This window comes from Macaca thibetana, chromosome 1 (genome assembly GCF_024542745.1).
Source record: "Macaca thibetana thibetana isolate TM-01 chromosome 1, ASM2454274v1, whole genome shotgun sequence".
Classification (NCBI taxonomy): domain Eukaryota; kingdom Metazoa; phylum Chordata; class Mammalia; order Primates; family Cercopithecidae; genus Macaca; species Macaca thibetana.
The window spans coordinates 56,805,031-56,817,783 of record NC_065578.1 but is presented as its reverse complement, the minus strand read 5'-3'; the positions used below and the strand labels follow the sequence as shown (position 1 = coordinate 56,817,783).

The 12,753-nt window shown below is 42.8% G+C and overlaps 1 protein-coding gene across 1 annotated transcript in view; it reads left to right on the top strand.

Moving 5' to 3' along the window:
* Positions 1-12,753, top strand: part of DAB1 (DAB adaptor protein 1) — a 1,249,655-nt gene that overhangs the window by 651,995 nt on the left and 584,907 nt on the right. The gene's annotated exons all lie outside the window — the stretch shown is intronic.

The following is a 12,753-nucleotide window of genomic DNA, read 5'->3' as shown; positions in this document are numbered from 1 at the left end:
GACACAAGAGCTGTAGATAGAAGGCACTGAGTTTAAGTGTTCAAGGGAGAGTTGTCTCTTCCGGGCTATAGGAAAATAAAGACCACCTGCCAGAAAAGAACTCTAGACCGGATCTCAAAATAAAGATGAATAGAGAATATCCTTTACTGACAGGCACTGTGCCACCTACAGGGTACAGAAATGAGTAAGTCTCATGCCTATAATCCCAGTACTTTGGGAGGCTGAGGCAGGCGGATCACCTAAGATCGGGAGTTCGTGACCAGCCTGACCAACATGGAGAAACCCTGTCTCTACTAAAAATACAAAATTAGCCGGGCGTGGTGGTGCATGCCTGTAATCCCAGCTACTCAGGAGGCTGAGGCAGGAGAATCGCTTGAACCGGGGAGGCAGAGGTTGCGGTGAGCCAAGATCATGCCATTGCACTCTAGCCTAGGCTATTCAGAAGATGTTCACCCTCTCGTTGGGGAGTCCCTCATTTATTCACATATAGTTGGTGGTGATCACTTGCTCTATGGGGCCACCCAGCACTCATGCCCCCTCTATTGGAAATAGCACCTCAAGTTCCTTTTTCCCCTTGGGAGAGTCAGAAGGACTGACATTGAAGATGCACTGCCCTCAATGATCTGGGTGGGTGATTCAGACCCCACTTCCCTCCACACACACACACAGCATTCAAATCTAGAATGCTGTGTAGCATTGATGGGAAGACATTGGAAAGGATTCCTCTGAATTTAGTCTATCAGTTCTCGCCTCTTAGATACCTAAATCTGTCCTAGTTTTCATCTCTCTGTAAGCCTGGTCCTGCAGCCTCATTGCCAAACTTATAACTACCTGATCTTTTCCCAGTAAGTTCATGTTTCCATTTAAGCTAGCCAAAGTCCATTTCTGTTGCTTGCAGCCATGCAGTCCTAACACACTCACCCTCATCCATTCATTAATCTCCTTCACCAAGAAACATTATTCCAGGCAGGGATAGGACAACCTCCTTAGGAAGCTCACTACCTAGGGGGAAAATGAGTCACTGACTCATTGTATACCACAGGATCTGGGCTGAAATCAGGACAAGAACATAGAAATATTATGGGAACAACATCAAGGAAACTGAATTATCTTGTGAATGTGAGAAAATTTCACAAGGATCATAGTATCTATCCTACCTTTTAAAGGGTATGCCAGACACAGAAATGAGGAGAGTGCTTAGGCAAGGAAAATCATAGACATAAAAGCTAGGAAGTATTACTTGAGCACAAATTAGGAGATTTATGGAAGAAAAGATGATAAATAAAGGCAAATAATGTTTATACAGCAATCAAAACTAGAAGCAATACTATGTCCCCTATTATTTATGCAATGAATTTTGAGTCTCAAAATGTTAAAGGACTTTCCCCAAATTACACAGTTACAAAGCTATATGAGACTTCTAATCCTATCTCCTACACACCTCAGAGCATTTCTGTAAGAATCAAATGGAATCAGGTCCATTTATTCTCATGTCTGTCTTCCTGTCTAATCTGGATCAATCCTCATCATGAAAGATGGCACATGGTTCATTTTCTTTTCTCTTTTTAAACCCTAGAAATTAGCACAGTGCCTCGTACACACACAAAAAAAATTAGTATGTTTGTTGAATTAATTAACAAATACTTATCAATAACAAAAACAACAAATAACATTTGTTATGAATTAACTTGGTCTCATGGTGGGTCATCAGTCCTATAAAGTGCTTGTAGACAGAATGATCGTCTTACTTTCCCAAAGTACCTACCACGGATAGCAAAATATGTCTCATTATTAACATCCTCATTTTTCATTTTTTAAATTAATTAATTAATTAATTATTTTGAAAAGGAGTTTTGTTCTCTCACCCAGGCTGGAGTGCAGTGGCGCAATCTCAGCTCATTGCAATCTCTGCCTCCCAAGTTCAAGCAATTCTCGTGCCTCAGCCTCCCAAGCAGCTGGGATTACAGGTGTGCACCACCACGCCTGGCTAATTTTGTATTTTTAGTAGAAACGAGTTTCGCCATGTTGGCCAGGCTGGTCTTGAACTCCTGGCCTCAAGTGATCCGCCTGCTTTGGCCTCCCAAAGTGCAGGGATTACAGGTGTGAGCCACCGGCCTGGCCCCCATTTTTCAAATAAAGAAGCTGAAGCTCAGAAATTTCAGAAGCGTAAATGCTAGCTAAATTATGGAGATCTGGAAAGACAGTCTCTGGAGTCTGGTTTGACTCCCTCGGGAAGTATAGAGACCCTAAAGGTGGATGAACTAATAGCCCCCCACCCCATCAAAATAAAAGGCATTAACATGTATGCAGTATTTTTTATCTTATAATATTTGCAAATTGAAAAATTGAGTCTCTCTGCATGGAAAAGTAAAAATAGCATTAGGCATCATTAGAAAAAAAAAAAAAAAACTCTCTTTTTAATTAAAATTAAATGTCCACTGTAAGAAAAAAAAAAAAAAAAACACGTGGTGAGCAACAAATACCCACAGCCTTGTTTAATCACCTGTGATGAATTATAATTAGGATTTGAAAATTATTGAACTTTTTTCCCCCTGTTCACCTTGGCGCTCTGAAGGTGAATTTCAAAGAGTGCAGGAGGAATGAATATTAAAAAGTTTGTTTTATACTTGAACGCCAGAGCTCCCATCTCATTTTGCCATTAAAGCTCAACTTTTGAAATTTTTCACTGCTTTGCAATAATTACATCTTCAGCCTGACAACTCATTACATGACAATGCTTATGCTAATTCAATTCTATAGGCGCTAGGAAAGGAAGACAGTGGCTTTCAGTGACTGGGATTTAGAAAGGGGCTTCCTCTCTGTGGTTCAAAGAGGCCCTGCCTCAACCCATCCCGACCCCCAGGGCTCTAAGCATTTTGCATTGACAAGGCTGGATTCTCTTTTTTTTTTTTTTTTTTTAAATTATACTTTAAGTTCTAGGGTACATGTGCACAATGTGTGGGTTTGTTACATATGTATACATGTGCCATGTTGGTGTACTGCACCCATTAACTCGTCATTTACATTAGGTATATCTCCTAATGCTATCCCTCCCCCCTCCCCCCACCCACAATAGGACCCGGTGTGTAATGTTCCCCTTCCTGTGTCCAAGTGATCTCATTGTTCAATTCCCACCTATGAGTGAGAACGTGTGGTGTTTGGTTTTCTGTTCCTGCGATAGTTTGCTGAGAATGATGATTTCCAGCTGCATCCATGTCCCTACAAAGGACACGAACTCATCCTTTTTTATGGACAAGGCTGGATTCTTTTAGTTTCCTGACCCACAAGCGGTACTGGCTATGGTACCCTTGCTCCCAGGCACCTGGTAGCTGGTTTATTTTATTTTAAGTCCTGCTTTGTTCTAGAAAGGCTGGAAATGAAATTATTTGTGTAAAGCTTTCCGTCTCAACAATGGGACAAGCCCATTTGTCTTGCTCACCGTGGAGTGGTGACATTTTTTATTTTTCTCAAGACTGTTATTGTTATTCTGATCGATTCCATTTACAGCTATTATTTGAGTTCCTACTCTGTACCAGGCCTTGGAGTGTGTGAGCTAGATGATGGTGAACAAGACCTCAGACATAACTCCTGTCTGCACTAAGCTTGCGTCCTGTTGGGAGATGCAGACATGGCAAAAGAGTAGACAATGGCACAACACTGTGAGTTGCTCCCCAATCTAGTAGGATCACTAAGGGGGCACAGAGACATGGCCTGGTGATGGGGTGAGGTGGGGCAGGACTTCTTCGAGAAGGTATCAAATGTGAGACCTGATCTGAGACCCGAAAAATGAGCTTTAGAGGGCCAGAGGACGTGAGGTGTTGAGGAAATGGAGAAAAAGAATTAGTAAACACTCCTGGCAAAGCACCAGTCCAAAGTAAAGACAGGACAGTGGAGCTTAGGAAGCTGGAAATTGCTTTGCAAAGCTGGAGAGTAGAACGGAGTGTCAGGAGGAGCTATCCGAGCAATGAGGCTGGGAGGGTAGGGTGCAGATTACAAAGGGCTACAGGCACTAGACTGGGGACCTCAGGCTATGTGCATCCTCAGGGCTATATGTGCAGCCTGTCACCAAAAGTTTTTAACTGGGGAATGAGTGACTTTGCTTAAAACCCTTGAAATGCCCCATCACCGGGCAAGCACCTGCTCTCCAGGTGTTCTACATATATTATCATACTGGATCATCACACCCAACTGTCAGTAAGTACGATTATCTCCATTTTACATTTTAGAAAACTGAGGCTCAGCAGTATTTTATAACTTACTCAAGCTCCTGCTGCTGCTTGTCAGCGACAGAGTCCATTTGGTCCCAGGTGGGGAGAGCTGTGGAATTCCAAGCCCAGACCCTGCACTGTAACAGGCTATTTCCAGCACTTCTGGAGAGGATGCCAAATGCATTCATCAGCTTTCTGAGATTCCTTAGGGAAGGGAGAGTGGAGTGTGTAGCCCTGCTTTGTGCTTTTTTTCTCTAACAGAGGGTTGTGAGAGAGACAGCCCTGCTGGGCATGAGGAAATACGTTTTTAGTACAGGTTCTGCCACTTGCTCACAGGTCATTTCACTTTAGCTTCTGTTTTCTCAATTATAGAAAAAAAATTATTAAGCTTCATTCCTAGAAAAAAAAATAAAGCTCAAATCAACCGGGAAGCATCTCCGTGGACGCTTCAGCTCTAATAATGAAGGCTTTAAAATGCAAACAACCCTCACTTTTAGCAGGTATGAACTCTGTGGTGGGTCTTGGGTGGCTGGTAGAATTTAGAAGGCTAGAGGGGTGCAGAAAAAAATAAAAACATGCCTGGAGGGGCTCAGAAGAAAGGCTTAAGGTTGTGTTAATATGTAAGGGAGTTGAGAGTCTTGGCAGAAAGCAAATGGCTGTCAGGAACCTGGAAGGGAAAATCTGAGACCTCATGAAATCCTCAGCAAGAGTCCTTTGGCAGGAACTGGTGAATCTGACCTTTGATCATATCAGCTCCTAAAGGCTGCTGAACCCCTGGATGTAAACCCGCTCTCTTGCAGTGTCCTGCACCAACTGGCCACTTGATCTTGATTTTTTTTCCTCTCATGTGGACTGGGGTGGCAGAAATAAGACTGTCTCTCAGAAGCTTCCTCTGATTCCCATGCTCAGGCTAGTAAGTTGTCTTCTGAGCTGCCCCCGTCACAGACCATACAGCCCACCAGCCTCCCCGCTATTTGGCATCTCCTTGAGAGGGTGTCTTTTCCTTTCTGTATTCCCAGCACAGTGCCCAGTATGGATTATATGAAAATCATAAGATCTGACACTTGCTGCTTGCTTTCTCCCTTGCCGAGTAGGCCAGAGACTGTGCTAAGAGCTTTATATAGAGTATGTCATTTAACTGTTAAAATACACCCATGAGACAGGTTCTAGTGTCATCTCTATTTTATAAGGAGGAAACTGAGGCTCAGAGAAATTAAGTAATTTGCCAAGGGACACAGCAAAAGAGTAACGGAGTCAGGATTATCTATGGTCTGTGCAAGGGCCGCATCACCAGGGGGCTTATTAAAAATGTGGATACCGGCCGGGCGCGGTGGCTCACGCCTGTAATCCCAGAACTTTGGGAGGCCGAGGCGGGCAGATCACAAGGTCAGGAGATCGAGACCATCCTGGCTAACATGATGAAACCCCGTCTCTACTAAAAATACAAAAAAATTAGCTGGGCATGGTGGTGGGTGCCTATAGTCCCAGCTACTCGGGAGGCTGAGGCAGGAGAATGGTGTGAACCCGGGAGGCAGAGCTTATAGTGAGCCAAGATCATGCCACTGCACTCCAGCCTGGGTGACAAAGCAAGACTCCGTCTCAAATAAAAATAAAAATAAAATAAATAAAAATGTGGATACATACTCAAGGTCTAATGAATCAGAAAACACATTTTTAAAAATCTCTAAGTGGCTTGTATGCATATTTTAAAGTTTAAGATGTGCCATTCAGGAGACTTAAAAAAATTAGTTTGCTGAATGAACAAATAATCTATGTCTGTGTCCTGGGTTCACGACTTACTTGCTCTACAGTTATGTGGAAATGGCATTGCTAAGTCTCTTTTTCCTTATCTGTATTAAAGAAAAAATTAGCTGTGAGGACCCAAGGAGATCATGCCTGAAAAGCTGGCCCATTCTAACGGCGCGATAGAAGTTACCTGTTATTGTTAGCTATTCATCCCTCTAACCTGACTTAGCTCATAAAATGTACAATCCAGATGTTGGACTAAATAAAGGATCTCTGATTCTAAGTTCGTAGCCTTGTGGACCCAGAGAATCTTAGGATGGTGCCATTAGGCACCATAGGTTAGAAATGTGTTACTTTGCGCTCATTAGTTTTTTCTCCCACACTCACTGTTGTATCAAACTGCAGACAAAACATTTTGCCTTGTCCCTTTCTTCCCAGTGCTACACAGCTAGGGAGGGAATTTTTCCCCTGGTTGACTCTTGCCGTCCTTGTTCACAGCTCTGACTCCTGCTCTCCCATTTTTCTGCAAGAGATTTCAGAAAGAAGGGCATGTTGATTTGCTGTATGGCTTCTTGATTAGATGGCAGATTTGTAACCAGGGTGGATGTGACAATCAGGCAGGCTTTGATTAGGCCTTTCTGATATGTAAATCCAGGTGGATAAGATAAGTGGCGTTAGGCTGGGGCTGGCAACAAAGGTAGGAAGAAATCCCAGGTGACTGGAATTAAAGAACTGTCTGAGCTGAGCGGGGGTGTTGGTGCGAATGATGTGAATTTCAAAGAGCCCGGGATAAACACTCACTTTCAGATGGGCTAATTTATGCGGGAAGTCATTTGAGAAACCAATTCTCTCATCCCAGAGAGTTCATAGAAGCCAGCAAAAAAATGGTTAGGCACTGGAATGTAAACATTGGTAATTGGTAATTAATGGGCACACCTACAAGGAAGGCATATGCCAAATTAAATTGATTGCTTGAATCATTCATTGATTCATTAAATAGTGTATGTATTTTTTGAGCTCCTATTCTATCCAGGTGCTGTGTTAGTGCTAGAGATTCAGAGATAAATAGGACTAGATTCAGCCTTTTAAGAGCCCACAAAGGAAAGGGATGGAATATGGTTGAAACATAGTAATACTGTTGTCTCCTTTCTTCATTTTTTTCTTCCTTCTTTCAATCCTTGCTCTGGGTGAGGCACTGGCTGGGCTGGAGGATACATGGGGAGGAAGACAGACCACTTCCCAGTCCATCCAGGACTCCTACTACTACACTGCTCTAGCCTCAGGACTTCAGACAGTAAGCACCTGGCAGGTATATAATCGGCTCTTTAAAAAAAAAAAAAAAAAAAAAAAAAAAAATCCGTACATGGATGCATGAATAGAGACAGCCATTAAACAAATAATATGAGTAATTAATTATTAATTGTGCTAAGTGCTGGGGAAGACAATCTTATGTTAGGGGTGCTCTGAGTAAACAAAACGGTGACTTAATCCCCCATCAGGGATACAGAGAAATCTTCCCCAGGGAAGTGACAACTAAAATAACACCTGAAGGTGAGTAGCAGTTAGGCAGGTCATGTTTAGGAATTTGGAATCAATGCCAAACCTCCTAACAATAACTACACATGGCAGAGCTCCACCACAGCTCAACACAGGACTTTCAGAAGAATGTGTGAATGGTGTCCCTTGGAGTTCTGCAAGGAGAGGGTCTATGCCTCCTAGTGATACCTAGAGAATCAGCCTAACAAAGGCAGAACAAGAACCTGTTAAAGGACAGTGAAAGTAGAGAACTTGCATTGAAAAAAATCAACAAACAAAACCAAGGTGTACAGTCCGGTCTTACATCGCTATAAAGAAACATCTGAGACTGGGTAATTTATAAAGAAGAGAGGTTTAATTGGCTCACAATTCTGCAGGCTATAAAGGAAGCATAGCAGCATTTGCTTGGCTTCTGGGGAGGTCTCAGGAAACCTCCAATTGTGTCCGGAACTGGTTCCTTCCGGTGGGTTCTTGGTCTCACTGACTTCAAGAATGAAGCCACAGACCCTCATAGTGAGCGTTACAGTTCTTAAACATGGTGTGTCCGGAGTTTATTCCTTCAGATGTTCAGATGTGTCTGGAGTTTCTTCCTTCTGGTGGGTTCGTGGTCTGCTGACTTCAGAAGTGAAGCCGCAGACCTTCGCAGTGAGTGTTACAGCTCTTAAAGGTGGCGTGTCCGGAGTTGTTCGTTCCTCCTGGTGGGTTCGTGGTCTCACTGACTTCAGGAATGAAGCCACAGACCTTCGTAGTGAGTGTTACAGCTCTTAAAGGTGGCGGTCCTGACTTGTTCATTCCTCCCAGTGGGTTTGTGGTCTTGCTGACTTCAGGAGTGAAGCTGCACACCTCTGCGGTGAGTGTTACAGTTCATAAAGGTAGTGTCCACCCAAAGACTGAGCAGCAGCAAGATTTATTGCCAAGAGCTAAAGAACAAAGCTCCCAGAAAGCGGAAAGGGACTCCAGTTGCCTGCTGACGCCAGTGGCCAGCTTTTATTCCCTTATTTGGCCCCACCCACATTCTGCTGATTGGTCCATTTTACAGAGCGCTGATTGGTCCATTTTTACAGAGTGCTGATTGGTGCGTTTACAAACCTTTAGCTAGACAGAGCACTGATTGGTGTGTTTACAATCCTTCAGCTAGACAGAAAAGTTTTCCAAGTCCCCACCAGACCCAGAAGCCCACCGGGCTTCACCTCTCACAATCACGAGGGAAAGGGAGGGAGAAGCAGGCATATCCTACATGGCCAGAGCAGGAGGAAGAGGAGTGGGGAGGTGCTACACATTTCTAAACAACGTGATCTCATGATAACTCACTCACTCACTATCATGAGAATAGCACGGAGGGGATGGTGCTAAACCATTCAAGAGAAACTGCACCAGCCATCAAATCACCTCCCACCAGGCCCCACCTCAAACACTGGGATTACTGTTCTACGTGAGATTTGGAGGGTGGGGGGGACACAGATCTGAACCAAATCACAAGGCATAGATTTGGAGCCAGAGGAACCTGCATTTGAGTCTTAGAACAGCCACTTGCTCATTCCATGTGTGACCCTCAAAAATTATCCCACATCTCTAAGCCTCCCAGAGAGAGACAGTATACATGATTCTTTGTGGACAAGACTATGTCTACTGCTTACCACATAGCAGCTCACTTTCCTTTCTGTAGCTTTGCTCTAAATTAACCTAGAGATAGTCCCAGGACCAGGGTTAGATTGAGATATTTTGGGGCCCTAAAAAGTTGATATCCTTTCACAATGACTTTGCTAAAATAATTATTCAGTATTTAATGGAAGTGGGTAGAAACAGATTTTTTAAAAACAACAACTACATTCAAAATACAGTTTTTCAGTATTTACTTAATGGAAGTGGGCAGAAATGGATTTTTAAAAATCAACAGCTATATTCAAAACGTAATTCGAACACTTGAAATTGTGTTAGAATTGTGATTTTTCTGATCCCCTACACTTTCTCTGTTGAAAATTTAGATAAAAGAAATCATTTTTCCTGGGTAAATAGCATTGTGCTTAGGATTATTCTGTTTCGGAATTTCAGCTGACATTTGGCTGGTGATTTCAGGTGACTCCTAGTTGGCTGGTCTCATGGTCCATGGAGGGTGATGAAGAGATTTATGACCTTGCTACTTTTCAAACGGGGGCACCCTGGACAGTCACACGACTGGCTGGGGTCTCAATCCGGTTCTAAAGTCCTTGAGGAGAGAAGTAAACACAGGGTGCTCCAGAAACAGACCCGGTGACTTCATTTGTTAAAATCCCGCGTGTCACGTCTCAAATCCATGATTCTTTTGCCCAGAGACGAAGACATAGCCTAAGGCAGCCTTGAAAAATGAGTGCTCTTTCTCCTCAGAGCCCTTCTTTTCCATTTCCAGATGTTCCTATTTGGAAATCTTTCATAGCTTTCATATGCAGAGCACAAAAATACCCTATGGGGCAAGTGGTCATTAGCAAATTGTGTACTTTTATTTCCATGTAAGGGGAAATCAGTCTCTTTCAGAAGAGTAGCACAGTAATATTCATCTTCAGTTTTGCCTGCCTTCCATTTTCTGGTAACAGAACCCCTCTTTCTTGAGGGGAACCTGTTCTGAGTAGTTCATGGTATTCATCCATCCTATCCATCATAGGCAGGGCATGCAACCCAGGCCTGGCCAGTTAGAGGACAGCTTTCTCCGTAACCATAATGATTGGCTCAGAGTTTGACCAATTGGAGCATTTGCTCAGATTTCTGCTAGAACTTTCGGGAATATGGTATTCTCTCCCCTCTAAGATTCCTGGTTGTAAAGACAAGGTTAGCCAAGAGTTGTGCCATATGTGTGTCTCTACTTAGGAAAAACTGACCTTACAGAAGTAAAGTAAAGCAGAGTGTCCACTGATGGAACCCTTTATTTAAAATCCTGATGATGTAATTTGGGCCTTCATGACAGGCACTGCTGTCCTGAAGTTCCCCGTAGTGTGCCAAAAAATAATCCTCCTTTTTTTGTATGTCTTTTATAGCTATCTTGAAGAATAATTGACATACTATTTTCTGCATATATGTAAGGTATACTATTTGATAAATATTAACATTTGGGTACACTTATGAAGCCACTGCCATAATCACAATCATAAACTTCCATGTATGGTTTTTAAAAACTAGTTTGATTTGTGTACCCATGGTCACAGCAACATTATTCACAGTAACCAAAAGGTGGAAGAACCCAAGTGTTCATTGATGGATACATGGGTAAAGAAAATGTGGTCTACATATACAGTAGAATATTATTCAGCTGTGAAAAACAAGAAAATTCTGACACTTTCTACAACATGGATGAACCTTGACATTACACCAAGTGAAATAAGTCAGCCACAAAAGGACAAACAGTGCATAATTCCACTTAAATGAAGTACCTAGGGAAGTCAAAGCCACAATCCTGGAAGTAGAATGGTGGTTTGGTGGCTGTCAGCGGCTGGGGAGAAGGAGAAATGTTGCATTATTTTCAATGGGTACAGAGTTTCCGTTTTGCAAGATAAGAAAAGTGCTGTGGATGGATAGTAGTGATGGTTGCACAACAATGTGAAGGTACCTAATGCCACTGAATTGTGCACTTAAACATAATTAAGACAGTGTTGTGGACTGAACTGTGTCTCTCCAACATTCATGTATTGAAGCCCCAACCCTCAGTGTGACTACATATAGAGACAGGGTCCTGTAGGAGGCAAATAAGGTTAAATGAGGTCATAAGAGTACCAGAGCTCTCTCTCCGTGCGCACAGAGAGGAAAGGCAGTGTGAGGACACAGCAAGAAGGCGGCCACCTACAAGCCAGGAAGAGAGCCCTCACCAGACACTAACGCCTCTAACGCCTTCATCTTAGACTTGCAGCTTCCACAACTGTGAGAAAGTACATTTGTGTTGTTTTAGCCAACAAGCCTGTATTAGGTTGGTGCAAACGTAATTGTGGCTTTTGCCATTGAAAGTAATATTTTGTTCTGGTAGCCCAAGCTGTCTACCACAGATAGAAAAGTTTATGCTCTGTGTATTTTACCACTGTTAAAAAAAAAAAAAAAATCTAGTTTGACTTGGTTTTCTATTGTCTATGACCTGAAGACTCCTCACTAATGTGGCAACCAATTTAAATTTCATCAGTCATATCAAGAATCCCATGTGGCATCTGTGTTAATTGGAATAATATTTCCTTTTTTTTTTTCTATGAGGCCTTGCTGCTTTTCAAACGGGGGCACCTTGGACAGTCACCTGACTGACTGGGCTGTCAATCTGGTTCTAAAGTCCTTGAGCAGAGAAGTAAACCCAGGGTGCTCCAGAAACAGACCCAGTGACTTCATTTGTTAAAATCCTGTGTGTCACATCTCAAATCCATGATTCTGTTGCCCAGAGACTGCTTCCCAGGAAAACATAGCCTAAGGCAGCCTTGAAAAATGAGTGCTCTTTCTCCTCAGAGTCCTTTTCCATTTCCAGATGTTCCTATTTGGAAATCTTCCTTTATCTGCCTCCTTAAGTGCCAACACTCAGGAAGGGCCCGGCCCCACTGGTAGCCCCAGGCTTTCTGCTAAAGGGATTTCACAGTATCAGGACTAACACCTCATCCTATTAGATTGCAGAAATCCTTTCAAGGCAAGTTGGGTCTTATTTGTAACTTATCTGAGAAAAACATCAGAGTGTATTTGTAGCCAGGGATCCTTGCGCAAGAAGGTAATAGATGAAATAACTTATTAGTTTTCTTCCTTCCCAGGATTCTTTAAAGAATGAAAGACTCTACTACACCTACTCATCAGAAGTTTTGCTCTAGACGGTTTCCCGAGAGCCTCTGACACTGCAGACATTTGCACACATGTCTGAGGCAGAAGTGCACTAGTAGTGGCAAAAAAATAATTCTGCTTACTGAGATGTATACATGCAGACACTGTAAAAAGCATCATACTTGGGTTATTTTATTTATGCCTAATAGTGATGCTGTGAAGTAGATCTTATCAACCCCATTTTACAGATGAAGAAACTGAGGCTGACAAAGTCAAGTTACTTGCCTGGATTTACCCACTTAGTCAGTAGGCAGTTTTAGGATTTGAACTGAGATCCATTTGCCTCAGAACCCTGTACCATTGCTCTAGGATACACTGACCCCAGTCAGAATGTCAACTTCCCTAAAATGACATTGATCTGGGTATTACCACACCTTGGTACTGCCTTTATGAATTTTGACTGGTCCATTCCCTCCCTGAACATTGGTGGTGATACCATAAGGAGATAATATTG